The following is a 17,427-nucleotide window of genomic DNA, read 5'->3' on the forward strand; positions in this document are numbered from 1 at the left end:
ATCATCCCATGGCATAGACCTTTTCAGTAGGCATATGTGTGTTCATGTAAACAGAGGAAAGAGTGCAATTCCAAGAGTGTGAGAAAAAGTTTTCAGATACTCATCCTACCTCAACTGGACAGCACTCCAAATCTTCCCTCGCTCTTTCTTTTACACGCAATACTGGAAAACCAACAATTCATTTTTAATTTGACAACAAAATGACTTTGACGGGCAGAAGGTGGGGTGTGGGCCTTGGCTCTGCGGGCAGCTCACAGGAGATCTGATGAGTGACAGGCCTTTTAAACAGCTCAGATTAACTCTAATCTCCAAGAGCCCTACCTGGAGCTCCATCACAACCCCCCATAACCCTGTATGCTCAGTACCAAATCATTTATATGCTGTGCGTCCTTTGAATAAAACCCACATGCTCCAGAATTACCAATTCAGCACCCTGCCAGCCTCGGAAAACTGAAAAATTTTACCCCCATGGCTAGATCTAAAATGCAAATGTCTCTTTGCAGATGAAGACATTCATTTCCCCCAAAAAGATGGGCAGTGGAATTTCAGAGTGTCACATCTCATGTCTTTCTGAAATGCCTGGGACAGGCCTCAAAGGGAAAGCACCCTGGAAAGAGCTCTTGAGGCTTTTCACTAAAAGAGGACCCAGAGAGGGAAAAGGGATTCTTCTTGTGCTTGCTCTCGCTGGGCACATTGAGAGGCTCACAATGCCAGGAGCCAGTGCATTACAGTAAAGGGGGGCTGCCCTCACTGGGCGCCTCTGAAACAGAGGGGCTGAGAGGGAGGGCTGATTTCTTTGGACTCCAATAGAGGTATATGCAATCTGCCACCCAACAGTCAGCCTCTACTCCATCTTTCCATTGACAGCTAACTGTTCCATAAACAAGGACAAATCCAGCATGAATTCCACAGCGCCTGGCAGACGTTGCCCTCTCTCTGGTCTTTTCATGATTTTGCTCTCTTTCTTTCTGTCTCCCTCCCTCCACTTTGTCTTTTGTTGCAGGGATCCCTGAAAGGCTGTTTTCCCCTCGTTTTTTCTCACTAGCCTTCTGTCCATCTTTCAGTCATCTCTCTCTCTCTCCTTCTCTTTCTGATCTCTGTCATTCCAGGAGAGAGAACAAAACTCAATGGTTGCACTCTAACGAACAGCATTCCAATAAAGGCTCTTTTGCACTGATGCTGAATAAAACTCTGGGATTACAGCCATCATTGGGGCCCCTGAAACAGACAACCTGTTCTCTTCCACAAAACAACACACAGATCCACACTTTTGCCTTGATTTAGTGACCTTTTCCAATTGAACACATGAGCACAGAAGAGGAGTTAGTGTGGGCAGCTGCAAGGCTGAGCAACAGGTTTTAAATCCCGAGAGCAGAAAGATACCACCCAACCTCACAACTCAACCACAAATTCATTTTAGTTAGCAACAGATGCTATCCATTATTGAGCCCAGTGTGACATCAGGTGGTGATTATTGGCAAAAATCTGGAGGTATTGTTGCATGGGGGTGGGGGAATTGGGGAGGTCAGAGCAAACTTCATCTGAGGAAAGATTCTGCGATATCAAAATCAACAGCAGGCGGTAGATCCTTTTCTGATCTACCTAAACTCTGGAACAATCTTCCTAGTGTTGTTCATGAGGCAGACACACTCTATCAGTTTAAATCTAGATAAAAGTCCAATCTCAACATATACATAACACACTATCACATTTCCATAATTCAAATCCCTTAAGAGATTGTTAGGTGTAGCCTAATTAGGTCAACCGGAACCAAGAACACTTCCCATACCATCCAATGTACTTGTTACATCGTAAGAGGAATCACATCACACCATATTTGTTCATTTGGCCAGAGGAGAATCTGTTTCTCCAAAGGTTTTTTTTCTCTCCATTTCTGCCACCTAATGGAGTTTTGGTTCCTTTCCAGTGTCACCTTTGGCTTACTGAGTTGGGGACACTTAATATTGAGCTGGATGATGGCATCACTGCTTTCTGCAGAGTTGCTTTATAGCTGAATTGACCACATTTCCTAATTGATGATCTTACTAATACAGATTAGTTTCAAAACATCTATAAATAAACTAAAGAGCGAAAACATACAACAACAGCAACTGGCCATAGGTCCATTATGTAAATGTAAGTATGATCTTTGATCTTGCATTTTATTACATTTTTACATAATGACATTTATTCCAACATGGTGTGTAAGCAACATAACTTATGCAGTTATATCATTTTCCAATTATATGATATAGTAAACTCAGCAAAAAAAGAAACATCCTCTAAATTTCAACTGCTTTTATTTATAGCAAATGTCTTAACATGTAAATATTTGTCTGGAAATAAAAAGTTTCAACAACTGCGATATGAACTGAACAGGTTTCACAGACATTTGACGAACAGAATTGGAATAATGAGTCGCTGAGCAAAGGGTAACAGTCAATACAGTGCATCTCATCCTCATGGACTACACAAGATTGACCAGTTCTTGTTCTGAGATGTTACCTCACTCATCCACCGAGGCATCTGCAAGTTCTCAAACACATCTGGGGGGACTTATTGTTACACATAGTTTGGCACAGTGTGAGGACGATCAGCAGTCTTAGGCATCTCACATTACAGACACTGCAGTCTATTGCTCTGGCCACATCTGCAGTCCTCATGCCTCTCTGCAGCAGGATTATGGCATATTTACATAGGTGATCAGGGACCTTGGATATCTTTCAGTAACACTTTAATTTAGGGTCCAATTATTACTATTAACTAGTTGCTTATTAGCATGCCTATTACTAGAATATTGGCTGTTTATTAGTACTTATATAGTACAAAATAATGCCTTAATCCTATCCAATACCTAAACTTAACAACCACCTTACTATTAATAAGCAGTAATTAGGCGTTTGTTGAGGCAAAAGTCATAGTTAATAGTGAGAATTGGACCCTAATCTAAAGTGTGACCCATCATTCTCATAGCTCAAGAACAAAAAACCTTCACATTATTTTCAGCAATGTCTCTTCATCTGTGAAATGCAGCAGCACACCTGCACACTTATGTCCTGTAAATATTGTAATATCATACAATGTTTATCATATACTTTATGTAATTTACATCTCATAAATCTCAGTATGTAAAATATCAGACAATATTCTTAATGTTAAGATTATTATTATATATTATATTATATGAAATTATATTTGTAGTATTCAATATATATATATTTTTTTATTTTATTTTATTTTTTTTGCAATAGATGCAGTTCTCACAATAGAAATTCCATGAATCTTCATTGACTTGATTTGATTCATTTCTATGAGTATTCCAGGCCTAGAAATGTTAACATTTTCAGGTGTTTCATGACCATGAGAACTATGCTTCAAATAAATGTTTTCATTTTTGTATTACTGTTGAACCTCTGAAGATCAAATTCACATATAATTATACTATAAATGTCTGCAGGTGTTCTGCTACATTGCACTGATGAAGGAACATTCACATGTTTATTTCAAAAAATAAACTTTTCAAGCTTTTATTGGAAAATTTGATTTTTTATAAAATGCTGTATGCTTTGGTGGCCTTTTTCAAACTGTTTTTGGTGTATCAAAAGAGTACACTGCAGAAATCCACCTGACACATACAGCAAATTGAAATGTGAAGAGTGGACAGTTATCTTGAACCACCTGTTTTTCTTATCACCCACTCACCCCTTTTAACTCTCTCTCCCGTAGTGTGTTTGAAAGTGTGTGTGTCTTTGGAAACGGCTAAGGAGTCAGATCACAGGCTTTGGTTACACAATATCTTTCCAAGGGCACCATGGGCTCCTGTCACAAACACACACACACTGGCCCTCTTAAACCCGGGCAATCACTCATGCAAGACCAGGGTGCTCTTATGTACACATCTGCCATGCTGGGCAGTGTGGGCAGAGAGACAGAGAGAGAGAATAGGAGAGGGCACTGGCTTTAGGAGGCCAGGCAGATGCCTGCTAATACTGCCGTGGCTGCCATGGCAATAGCCTGACAGTGTTTACTGCCCCTTAGTAGAGGGCTCGGGACCCCCAACCCCTCCTCTGTGTCATTCTCTGTCTTCCTCTCCTTCTAATGTAAATGACTTGCCATGTTAAAAAGGAGGGAGGTGTTTTGTGCTTGCTGTTTTTCTCTTTCTCTCTGGATGGAGTTGTGTGTGTGTGTGTGTGTGTGTGTGTGTGTGTGTGTGTGTGTGTGTGTGTGTGTGTGTGTGTGTGTGTGTGTAGGGTCAGGTTTATGGTGAGCCTTTGGCTGTAACATTTCTGACAGGCTAATTTCAATGCCTATAGGACTCATTAAGGCCCGAAATATACTCTATGGTATTATGCAAATGTAGGCTAATGAACTAAAAGTATGTGGTCCCATTATATACATACACGTGAAGTGTGTAATTTCTATTAGTGTCACTAAAAGTAATTGCCAAAATAATGTCTGTTTTCAAATAGGTTTCCTAAACACATCTGCGATGGGTCTTTTTTGATCCTGCTTTATTAATGCTAGATTTTGCATGATTAAAGATCCTACAAATTTGACCTTGTAACAAGTCCACTGAAGATGAGCTGAAGTTGAACACAAGGACTAATGAGCAAATGAGAAACACCTGAACACAATGAAACAACGAAAAAGAAAACAGAACTGAGAAACACATGACCAAAACCAATCAGAACATGACACATAAGGTATGTATGACTTGAAGTGGCTCTGCACAGAACGATCGGTGTATAACATCAAAGTACTGTGAGAGCAATTAGAGAGCAGGCAGTTCCATATGCTTTCGATTCGCTCTTGTGGTACTTTGACGTCATACATGGATTGGTTTGCGCAGTGCCGCTTCAAGTAGAACAGGCCTATAGACAAGGGAAGCACATGGCAAGATGACATGAGGAGCAAGGAAAACACGTGACAAACAGGAACCATGGTTATGAGAATTATACAAAATAAAAGACATGAAAACACAAAAGTGAAATCAAAACCAAAAACCGAACATGACAGTCATATAGGCTATGATACATGTGATACTGTGTGATTATGACAAGTAATGTATTGTAAAATATGTGCCACATCATATTATTAAAGCTATGAAGGGCTAGGTAAAATATTTCAATGCTTTTTCAATTACATACTTAAATCTTTGCATACTACTAACCAATCAGCCTGCTAGTTTTGCATAGCATTATCCAATTAGCCAGCCAGCCTAGCATTCTGCTAACTGATTAGCCAGTTTGTTTAGTATACTACCAGCCAATTGGCCTGCTATAGCAAATCTGTCTCTGTTAAAAGGATAACCAAAAATACTATTATGATTATTTAGAAGAAGATATCACAATAACATTTTGAACAGACATTTAACTGGCTAATCAGTTAGAAGTATGACCATATTACTCCAGTTCTGTCAACACTGCATTGGCTTCCTGTTAAACATTGTATAGATTTTAAAATCTTGCTAATTACTTACAAAGCACTAAATGGTTTAGCTCCCCAGTACCTGAGCTAGGCGGTAGATCCTTCTCCTATTTGGCACCTAAACTTTGGATCAATCTTCCTAGCATTGTTCGGGAAGCAGACACACTCTAGATCTCAATCTAGACTAAAAACGCATCTCTTTAACCTGGCATACACATAACACATTATCAATTTATATTTTCAAATCCGTTAAAGGATTGTTAGGCTGTATAAATTAGGTCAGCCGGAACCGGGAACACTTCCTATAACACTAGATGTAGTCATTACATCAGAAGAAGAATGGCATCTACGCTAATATTAGTCTCTCTGTTTATCCCGAGGTTTACCGTAGTCAGCCAGATCCGGGCTGTATCCAGGTGAGATCGAGGACCTGCACCTTGACACAACCACAATGCAGCCCTGAAGTATCAGCAGAGATTGAGTCAACTAGATCATCCACTGTGAAGGCCTCATCGACACGACCAGTGGCCAGTGGGACAGTTCCTCAACAAACCGTCCCATGCCGGCGTGATGAATCTGTTGCGATCCCATCGGACTTATAGCTGCCTGAATCATAACAAAGCACTGTTCGCCAGAGGAGAACTGGCCCCCTGACTAAGCTTCGTTTTTCCTTAGGTTTTTTTTCTCCATTTTTAACACCTGTTTGCCACCTGATGTCACCTGTTGGAGTTTGGGTTCCTTGCTGCTGTCGCCTTTGGCTTGCTTAGTTGGGGACACTTGACATTTGATATTCAACAGTGTTTTGATCTGCCTGCATTGACACCATTGTATGCGAACTGAACTGAGCTGGATGATGACATCACTGTTTACTTCAGTGCTGATATAGATAAATTAACTAAATTAATAACTATTGATTCTTACATCTGAATGAATCAATACTGAATTTACTTAAGATGGATACTGACACCATTTTCTTTAAGAGCTGCTGTGCAGCCAAAATTATATACCAGGTATCACTGTAAAACTGCATTGACACAATCTGCATTGTAAAAAGCACTATATAATAAAGGTGACTTGACTTGACATTACAGGTGACTACTTTTTGGGGTCTATGAGGATAGGATTCTGGATCTTGCATAAAACCACAACCACAAATGATTGATTCAGAATGATGCCAAGTTTGATAAGACATTTCCTGACATACCTCGCTGATGTTTTCCTTTTCTGAGAAATGAAAGGTAGAGAGAGGAAAGACTCAGAGAAGACTAAAGTGAACTTGCTTTGGTGTGGTTGCAATATGTGAAACTGTTTTAAAAATAATACAGAATATCAGTTGCAGATTTGAAATATTTCTTAGAATAATATATCACAAAGGAAAGATGTGCAAGAAAAGCAAAAGAACACTTGTATTTATGTGATTAAGTATCCATCAGTCATGTTCGTGTTCTGAGACACTGAGACACAGTAAATGTCATGTTTGTGGTCTGTATAAACAGTAAAAATCATTGTGGAAGAAATTGTAAGCTATTTTTTATGGAATAGCACACAGAAAAATGTCCCTACCCTTATGGAACAAAAAATATATGGGAATATACTGAAAAATACAATGATGTCCAATCCAGGATCCTCCAATCCAAGATCCAGTCTTTTGGTTTGCTGATATGTCTTTAGAGAGCATGATTATGGAGGGAGAACTACTCAGTGGCTAAATCTGTTTAACATTAGCAAATCTTCAGCAAGCAGCATCTTTAACTCAACAGAAATATCGGTAGCAATTTATTTTACAGCCCTATGTACATACTATGCACTTATTATAGTGATTGCAATAATAAAAACTAAGTATTAAACTATTGATGCTTAACACACCAACAAGTGACATTTCACCAGAAGTTTATATTATTGCGGAAGTTCTAAAGAATGATCCGTGCATATAGTCCATTGCATGTGTGGATGTAAATGTGTGAATGTATGCCAGCATATGAGATATATGCTAAAAAACATATGGCTTGGTTTATAAAAAAAAAAGCAGGTGTAAAGTCCATGTAAAGGGGGTTTCAAGCAGGCTCAACGCACCCATCTGCCCAGCTGTGCCTCTCTTTATCTCCACTTCCGGACCCCATCAACCAGCTTTTCTATGGTCTTCACCCTTCAGCTAGCCCTAAATCCTCACCCTTACACACACACACACACACACACACACACACACACACACACACACACACACACACACACCTTTTACCCACCCCAGCCCATATACTACAGGCCCATATCCTCTGCCCAGTGCTGCATCAAAGCCACACATACTACACCAGAAGATCATTCACTTTAAGACAGGAGGAAGCTTAGTGCCAGACCTTTTGTCATGTCACTTTTCTCTTTAAAGAGCCATTCTTGAGAGCGCCTACCTATCTCATTTATTTAAGACTCGTAAAGGGAGATTGTTGGGTTTATAAAGGGCTGCTTAGGCTAGGAAGCATTGTGTGGAAGGGGCCGTAAAAATCGATATCCCTGCTGGACAGGACAATAGAGGGCTCTATGGCTGCTTGGCAGGGAATAGTGGGGAGGACAGGGAACAAAGGTGTTTGGGTGAGAGGGAAAGTTATTGTGTTAAAGGCAGAGGATTGTGATGGATGGGGGATGAAGGTGTTTGCATGAGTGGAAAAGAGATTGTTTGTGTGAGTAAGCCTGTTCAAGGTTTGGTCAAAAAGAATGACAGCTCAGTTGTGAAGCTTACAGTGGTACTATTTTTCATACTTGGGGTTAGGGATTTGAAGAACTCAGCTTAACTCACCGTTTATGCTACTGATATTTCTTTGTTAAGAATTATGATTTTTGCCTTGTCGGATGATAAAACTCCCATAGATTTGTCCTGAAACTTAAGGCTGGAAAGTATGGTAGTTTGTGATACTTGATGCCCTGTTTCTCTCTATAACTATTTACAAAGTTGGCAAGTGTGTGCCTAGTGTTTTAAAACCTGTTCAGATTTTAAACAACTACAAGCCAAGTATACTTAGAATACTTAATTATACTTTTATATCTCGATCAAAAGATTGAGTAAAAGTATAGGCCAAATATACTTAAAATGTCAGGATAAAGTCTAGTATTGTAAAATATATTGTATAAGTGTAATTTTAAGTATATTTCTGAGAAGCCCATAAAGTACATTTCTGAGAAGTACATAAAATTGACTAAAAGTAGGCCATATACTAATAGCACAACTTTGCAAACGCGTATCACGCCTCCCCCAACTCAAACACCGCAAACTGCTCTTACAGGTGCTTGTAAAGGCATGTCTCAAACAGACTGTCCTCCAAAAAAAAAAAAAAAAAAAAAAAAAACAACCCTATAGGTCGTTTTCAGGCACCTTATTATGACCTATATTTACATTTTAAAGTCATGCACCCTCTAGCTGGCATAAAAATATTTAAATAATTATTTATAATTGATTACTGATTGCTGACAGCTGGCCGAGATGACGTGATGATTAGTCAGATTATTTGAACGTTGCTCCTCCCGAATTTTGTTAATAAAACATCATTTCACGAGTTCACACTTACAAATAATCAGATAGAAAATAGTATGCGTAGTAGTATGCGTATTTGGCGTGCTGTCCGAGGAGAGGGCTCCGAGCTCAGTATTTTGGCCCGAACCCAGATTACTCCCCCCAAAAATTGCAAACCAATGCAGGACAGCAGCCGGAACATTACTGATGACCCCCAAAATTGCCTTGCTTAGGCTGAATGTGCTGCTAGGAGGGTTTAGTAAAGGACCGGTAGAGTTATCGTCATATGGATGAAGACATTGGACAGCGTTGAGCTCCTGCGGGAGCCGAGGCGACATTACTGCTGCGGCAGTGGAGGAATTAGCCAGAACTGAGCTCCTGCGGGAGCCGAGGCGACATCACTGCTGCGGCAGTGGAGGAATTAGCCAGAACTGAGCTCCTGCGGGAGCCGAGGCGACATCACTGCTGCGGCAGTGGAGAAGTTGGCCTGAAGAACTGAGCTCCTGCGGGAGCCGAGGTGACAACACTGCTGCGGCAGTGGAGGAATTAGCCAGAACTGAGCTCCTGCGGGAGCCGAGGCGACATCACTGCTGCGGCAGTGGAGGAAATAGCCAGAAGAACTGAGCTCCTGCGGGAGCCGAGGCGACATCACTGCTGCGGCAGTGGGGGAAATAGCCAGAAGAACTGAGCTCCTGCGGGAGCCGAGGCGACATCACTGCTGCGGCAGTGGAGAAATTGGCCTGAAGAACTGAGCTCCTGCGGGAGCCGAGGTGACGACACTGCTGCGGCAGTGGTGGAATTGGCCTGAAGAACTGAGCTCCTGCGGGAGCCGAGGCGACATCACTGCTGCGGCCGTGGAGAGAACAGCCAGAGGAACTGAGCTCCTGCGGGAGCCGAGGCGACATCACTGCAGCGGCAGTGGAGAGAACAGCCAGAGGCACTGAGCTCCTGCGGGAGCTGAGGCGACATCACTGCTGCTGCGACATCACTGCTGCTGCAGTGGAGAGAAAAGCCAGAATAACTGAGCTCCTGCGGGAGCCAAGGTGACATCACTGCTGTGGCAATGATAGAAAATTTTCGTTATATTGGAATGATGGTATTGGTTGAGTTGGATATGGTGGCTTGCAGGTATGTGTGAGAGAACGAGCTGGAGCTGAAACTAACCGATAGGTGTTCGTTGGGCTTCTTTAATATGGAAGCGATAAGATCGGATGTAGTTCTTAAGCTTCCAGTGACCAAATGTTTGAATCTGATGCTGGGAGTGGCCTTTTTGGGTGGCTGTAGTTGCTGCTCCTATGCAGAATGGATTGTAGGGTTCTAAGGGAGGCAGCTTGAAGAATGAAGTTGAGAGAGGTGTCAAGGAGAGTTTTTTGCGGGTGGTTTATGGAAATATCAGCTCAGAATAAGGTACCGGGGTTGAGAATGGGTCCACCTCTGGTGACAACAGCTTGAATTTCTAAGAGGATCTGATGTTGTTGGCAACATGGTTTGGTTCCAGGGCTGTAGCATTTGGTGGGATGGGCATTAGTGTAGTAGACAGGGTGAACTGCGTTTGCTTGTGGGACAGAGCAAGGAGGAAGAAAGGCCGGGACCGAGGCCGTTAGCGGAGGCAGCCTCACGCTCGGTCGGCCCCTGGAGCCAGGGGAGGGATGAGGAGGTTAGAAAAGAGGGAAACTGAGAAAGGGAAATTGCGGCATCTGGGCCTGCACCGTTAGCGGAGGCAGCTTCACGCTCGGGTTTGCCCCTGGAGCCTGGGAAGGAACAGGGTGGTTAGAAAAGGAAGGGAGGGAAAGTAGGACGTCTAGGCCTGTGCCGATAGCGGAGGCAGCCTCACGCTCGGTCGGCCCCTGGAGCCAGGGGAGAGATGAGGAGGTTAGAAAAGAGGGAAACTGAGAAAGGGAAATTGCGGCATCTGGGCCTGCACCGTTAGCGGAGGCAGCTTCACGCTCGGGTTTGCCCCTGGAGCCTGGGAAGGAACAGGGTGGTTAGAAAAGGAAGGAAGGGAAAGTAGGACGTCTAGGCCTGTGCCGATAGTGGAGGCAGCCTCACGCTAGGGTCCGTAGTTGAACTGTAGACCAAAGATAAAAGAGGTAGGGTGAAAGATGGCGGGATGAAATGGTTGAGACAGCTGAGCTTGCTTCACTAGTAGAGGCATCCTCATGTTTGGAGTGAAGGCGTTCACCAAGAGGGGCAGGCATCTTTGGATGGAGTGCGGCGCCGGTGAAAGCCGCAATGTGTGGCTAAGCAGAGGGAGGAAAGTAGGGAATCTGGGGCACGGTCCAAGCTTGCTGCTGCTGCGGCCTGACGCTTGTTTCTAGCACATGAATTGAAGATACAAGAGTGAGGAGATGTAAGATGAAAGAGTGGCCTTGTGGAATTACTCACATCATGAGGTTTAAGTAGCTGATCGAAGATAGTAATTCCTGTTTAGAACAGTTTGGACTGTTTAGGAAGGTGGAAGCGAACAAATATCCTATTGATTCCTTATGCCGTGAGGCCTGGATATTAGCTGTATTCTAGTTAAGGCCCAGAAATTCAATGGACGTGGCTGGACCCATCGTTTTATCTGGGGCGATTGGAAACCTGAGCTCAGCGAAACTGTGCAGGGAAGAGAGAGAAGTTATTAAATTTTGTACATATTCTTATTTTCTCGAAAAAGGCCTGAAATCCTTTAAACCTGCATATTCACCTCTGACACAATGGTTTGATACTGTAAAAGACAGTACTGTTGAACTGTCATTGTTTGATGTTGAAAGATCATCAAACAGCAAAGTACAATATGATTTAGATGATCCTTTGTTCTTTAACTGTTGCTAGTCTGTCACAAGCACATTTATTTAGTAAAGATCAAAAGAGAATCATTTGTAAAAGACAGAGCTTTGCATAATAAGAATGTGCACCTTGCATTTATTTTAATTGTGTTCAACAATCACTAAAATTTTACCATGAACACACTGCTTGTATAACATTGTTCATTTATATTTATTTATGTTGGTTTCTTTTCTATCCAGACCTGGAAATTACTCAAATTCCATACTTCCAAACTGCAACATAATAGTTTATTCATTGGTTATCTGTCTGGTTTGTTAAGTTACTTACAAATTATGCTCATTATAAAACAGATACAGATGAAAAGGGAAAGGTAAGATTTATTTAAATGCATCAAAATAATGATTTGAAAATAATTTTTCCTACCAGTCTCTGCGTCTCCAATATTGAAGCAGTGGTTATACTTAAACAGAAATACATATTATGACTAAGTTTCTAAGCGATTTTGTTGATAAATCGCTGGACAGCGAGGACAATAAGTTCCGAGTTTCAATGATTCTGTATGCATGTAATATTAACGTCATACGTGCATCAGCTGATTGCGTGTTTAAACCACAATCGTGCCGTAATTTAGAACGGCAAACTTTACAGAAAAGTTTAAAACGTGGATTCCCTCGATCAACATTGATACAGATGGCATAACTGTGGAAATTAATTCAGTGACAGAAAACGAGAAGGATTTTAACTGTGCTTTTGCTGGGTTGAGCCGATGGGGTGGAAAGTGTCAGCTGGCTTGGACTGATATCTGCGCTGCGGCGCGGCTTTGCTGAAAGGCCTGCTGCGGCGGCCTGATGCTGGAGGAAGGCCCGTTTCTTCACGGGAAGAGGCGAAATTGCCCGAGACTCAAGCTTGGTGCTCGACTGCCTTGTTGTCCATTTCTTTATGGCAGAAAAGATAGACTGGGCAGAACTAGGAAAATACACGGAAGGAAATCACGGATGTTTCGACCGCAGTGACGAAAGTCGGCCTCGGCGTCTTGGCATGCGGGGACCGTTTTGTTTGGGCTGAAGTGCCCCCGAGATGAATCGGCGGCGGTGTAATTGCTCCTAGTAAGGCCAGAGGATTGTGGCAAAGATACCTTGTGGACGAAAGATCCTTCATCGGACACACAGAGATTAATTTCGGACACGGTGGGAACTTAGGGCGGGTCAGATGCTGTCAAACTGTCGAGGAATATGGGTGAGTCGACCGTGTCTAATATATATGCTTTCACTCATGCTGATTGGGTAGATATGTTGATTACTGATTGCTGACAGCTGGCCGAGATGACGTGATGATTAGTCAGATTATTTGAACGTTGCTCCTCCCGAATTTTGTTAATAAAACATCATTTATGATTAACAGCAGAATTTATATTTTTCTGAATTTTTTATTTTATTTTATTTAAAGTACATTATGATAAATACGTTTATTGTGGGAGCAACTGTTTCAGTGCACTGGTAGGATTTTGCAGTTGAGACAGCCTTTGAAATTGCAGACTCCCCTGATCAGTGTCCTGACTACCGAACTAGGTGAATGAAGTTTTCTTGCTGCTAAAAACAAACAATTTGGAGGGACAAGACTAAATATAATTGGAATCAGTAAATAAAATGCTTAATATTTAAGAGAAACAGTGAGTGCTCTTTGCCATTGTGGCAAAAGCAAAAGCGTCAGTCTATCTGGGTTCATGTCAGCACAGCAAATACCACAGTATGTATACAGATAGCTCATAAATTATAGGAAAGTTGCTGACACTCCATCAACACTCCACTACAGGATGTACAGCGGCACACCTACATCTTGTCGCCAACGATCACTGGAAATCACTGAAAATCGTCAGCTCTCCATTGAAATGAATTGGATTATGTCACTTTGTTGCTGCATGTAGCTGGTTGTGTGAACAGGCCTGACAGTGTTTTTGAACCGGCATACCCCCGAGATTGACGGATCTGAGCAGTCAATGTTTGGCATGAATGGCATATTGAAGGGTTATTTTACCGCTAACAAAATGAGCTTTCAATTAAACTTGCAACCAAGTCGAAGGCTTCCTCAGCAAAAACACTATGACCGGTTTACAGGCCAAATTATTATGGCTAAGAGACTGAGTCAGAGAATCTCTGAAACGGCAAGGCTTGTGGGTTGCTTCCAGTCAGCAGTTCAGCAAGGAGGGACAAACCACAAGCCGGTGATAAGGTATTGGGCACCAAAGGCTCCTCACTGCACAAGGCCAACGAAGACTATCCCATCCAGTCTGAGCTGACAGAAGGTCTACTGTGGCACAAGTCACACAAAATTTAATGATGGTTATGGGAGGAATGTGTCACAAAACAAAGTGCATCACACTCTGCTGCATATGGGGCTGCGCAGCCACAGACCGATCAGAGTGCCTGTGATGACCCCTGTCAAACATTGAATGCGCCTACAATGGGCATGTGAGCATTGGAACGACCTTGGAGCAGTGGATGAAGGTAGCCTGGTGCAATGAGTCCCATTATGTTTTACATCACTTGGAAAGCAGTGTATGTGTGAGCTGTTTACCTAGGGAAGTGATGCACTGTGGGATGATGACAAGCCGGTCGAGGGAGTGTGATGCTCTGGGCAATCTTCTGCTGGGAAACCCTGGGACTGGCCATTCATGTGGATGTAAATTTGACACGTACCGCCTACCTAAACATTGTTGCAGACCAGGTACACCCCTTCATGAAAATGACATTCTCTGGTGGAAGTGGTTTCTTTCTGCAATAACGCATCCTGCCACGCTGCACACATTGTTCAAGAATGTTTTGAGGAACATGATAAAGAGTTCAAGGTGTTGCCCTGGCCTCCAAATTCTCCAAGTCACAACCTACAGAACTTGAAGAATCTGCTGCTAACGTCTTGGTTCCTAATAAAACAGGACACTTTCAGGGGCCTTGTAGAGTCCATGCCTCAGTGATTTGGCACTGAATTGCCAGCACATGGAGGACCAACAGCATATTAGGCAGGTGTTCATAATGTTTTGGCTCATCGGTGTACAAATAGAAACAAAGAGCGTCTTCTCGTCATGTCGACAACACGAACCAAACTCTTCCAGGCCTCAGCTACAACTATGGTGTTTGAGGGGGGGACAAAGTAGATGTTGTCTGCTGGCAGCCAATGAAGAACATAGACTGGCATTATGCAAATTTTTTGCAAATCTATGTAGGTTCGTGCAGGAAGTAAGACTGGAATTGGTTCTTTTGGGAAACAATAATGACATTTATAGTGCACTTAGCTCTTTGAAAGTTTGCAAACCATTTACATGGACAAACAGCTATATTACACACTACATGAAAGATAATGTCCAAAAAAGCATTACTGGGGCACTTTAAGATGTCCACTTTAGAAATATGCTATTAATGTTGATGGACAAAATGCTATTTTGATTTTATGATTTTATTTCATGTCTGATTTTATGTAACAAAAGCAATTCAAAATTTCTTTGAAGCTTAAAATGAAACAACTAAATGAACCATCTTTTTTAAAGACAACAAGCCAAAACCTCTTCAAAGCTTAATTCTGCTCAGCCTTTGCTGTGAACCACAAGCTACATTCTGACAAACACTTATAGAGTGAGCAACCCTCAGATTTGATCACAGAGAAAATGATAGCATCAGAACACCTTGCTCTTATTTTTTTTTTCTCTGTTAAACATCACACATCAAGTTTAGTCAAGCACGCCATTGACAGTTAGTGGCATTTACCTTTGTTTTGCTGCTGTTCTTGCTCTGAATGTATGTGCTCATGACATTTTCTCTGCTGCAAAACCTAGTAGCTCACAGAAGCAGCATAGGTGTGTTCCCAAATTTAATGTAAATGTATTAAATTGCAACTTGTAATTACAAATATATTTAAAGTATTGTACATAAGAAATGACATTAAAGTATATTGTAGTTTAGCATAAAAGCTTGTCAGTACATTCCATAGTACACTTAAACCATATTTCAAAGACAATAGAAGTATTAATGAATTTACATAAAAATACATACTTAAGTCCAAAAAGCACTATCAAGCGAAACTAACTGCATTTAATATAAAACTATAATACATTTTTATTTAATTGTAAATAACATGCAGGTGTCTTAAACCATTACATTGAATTCACACTTAAGCATATTATTTTAAAGTATATTATTTCTCTAACAGTTAATAGTATAATGGTTTTATTTTGTACAAAGCTATACATCATGAGTGTTATTTGTAGTTTAGAGTAATAATAATAATAATAATAAGAAGAAGAATAAAATGCCTGATATTTGTGTGTTATGTATTTTGTCAGAGTATCACACAGTTAGATTAGCAATATGCTAATGTCAAACTCTAACCAAAGGTAAGACTAGTTGGAGTGCTATTTGTATGAGCATTCTTTTCAGTTTCAAGATGGTGTCTAAAGAAGGCAGCTATTTTTGTAGAAACCTAGTCATATCAGTATATTTTGTAACAGAGCTTGTGTGTTTCTATTTGTACACTCATCTGAAGATCTCAGTTACTCAGTGAAAACATGTTTTTTTTTTGTTGTTGTTGTTGAGATTCAGGGACAAAATGCATTTGTGTAAGTTAAAAAATACACTGGCTATATCTATGTCATGATGAAAAGTACCTGTTTTTGTTTTAATGCAAATTTTCCTTTTGACATTTTTCTACAAAGAAACAAACCACAGACAATAGCATACTTTTGCAGAGAGAGAGAGAGTGAGAGAGAGAGAATGCAGGCAGACAGCAATGTGGTCGCTGGACTGCGTTGAAACTGACAGCCCCACTTACATGTGTGAGGTTAACCCCTGACCCTGAAATATAGGCCAGTAGATAGCAAAAAGCAGGTCTGTGCACTAACTTGTCAAGCGCACCATCCAGGACATCACACTGTGCAGAGAAAAAAGCAAAGAAGGACAAATATCAAACACACATACATACACTTTTTTGGCTACATTAATTATACATTTTACAACACCACCAACAAAAACAACAACAAAAAACTGCTAATACATACTTCCAGTACACTTTTATTTTGTTTGTTTTTGGTATCTAAGCAAGAGAAAGTTTCAGATAAACTGATGTTATGTGTCCATTGTTTGGTATTCTCACATATAATTCAAAAGTGTGCACGTGTGCATGCTAAAGTGTGCGCTGGCTGACGTGTGTTTTCACAAAAGGAAGTCAGTGTGGTAAGATAAAGTGAGTTGCTATGTCGCCATGTGTGTTGCTGAGCTGAGAAACCTCAATGTGCGTAATTGATATCAGGTGCACACAAACTTCACTGGTGTGTACAGATGAGAAGGCAGATTAACTACCAGCTGCACACACAACAACACATTCTGTGGGTGTGTACGCTGGCTGGAGACACAATGTTCAGTGAGTATGAACTTCCTGTGCTCACAGGTCCCTCTGATGTGCAGTGAGGAAACTTTGAGCATCACCAGTGTCCAAAATTAAAAGCGAGATGCAAAAGTTTCTAGAACAACATGTTCTGAATGACTGCATGAGCTTGCATATGATTTGTGCAGAAAGGAAGCACTTTGCTGTATGTGACACATACCTCAAACAGCAGTATTTGTATACATGTGCACATTGTGTTTGTGCAAGTATACAGCATTTGTTGTGCTAACAAGAGTATACAACAAATTATGCATTTTAATGTGTTGCTTGCAAAAAAAAAAAAAAAGTATTTAGAT

At 41.3% G+C, this 17,427-nt stretch overlaps 1 protein-coding gene across 1 annotated transcript in view; it reads right to left on the bottom strand.

Moving 5' to 3' along the window:
* Positions 1–17,427, bottom strand: part of LOC125277608 — an 89,335-nt gene that overhangs the window by 16,888 nt on the left and 55,020 nt on the right. The gene's annotated exons all lie outside the window — the stretch shown is intronic.

This window comes from Megalobrama amblycephala, linkage group LG10, assembly GCF_018812025.1.
Source record: "Megalobrama amblycephala isolate DHTTF-2021 linkage group LG10, ASM1881202v1, whole genome shotgun sequence".
NCBI lineage: Eukaryota > Metazoa > Chordata > Actinopteri > Cypriniformes > Xenocyprididae > Megalobrama > Megalobrama amblycephala.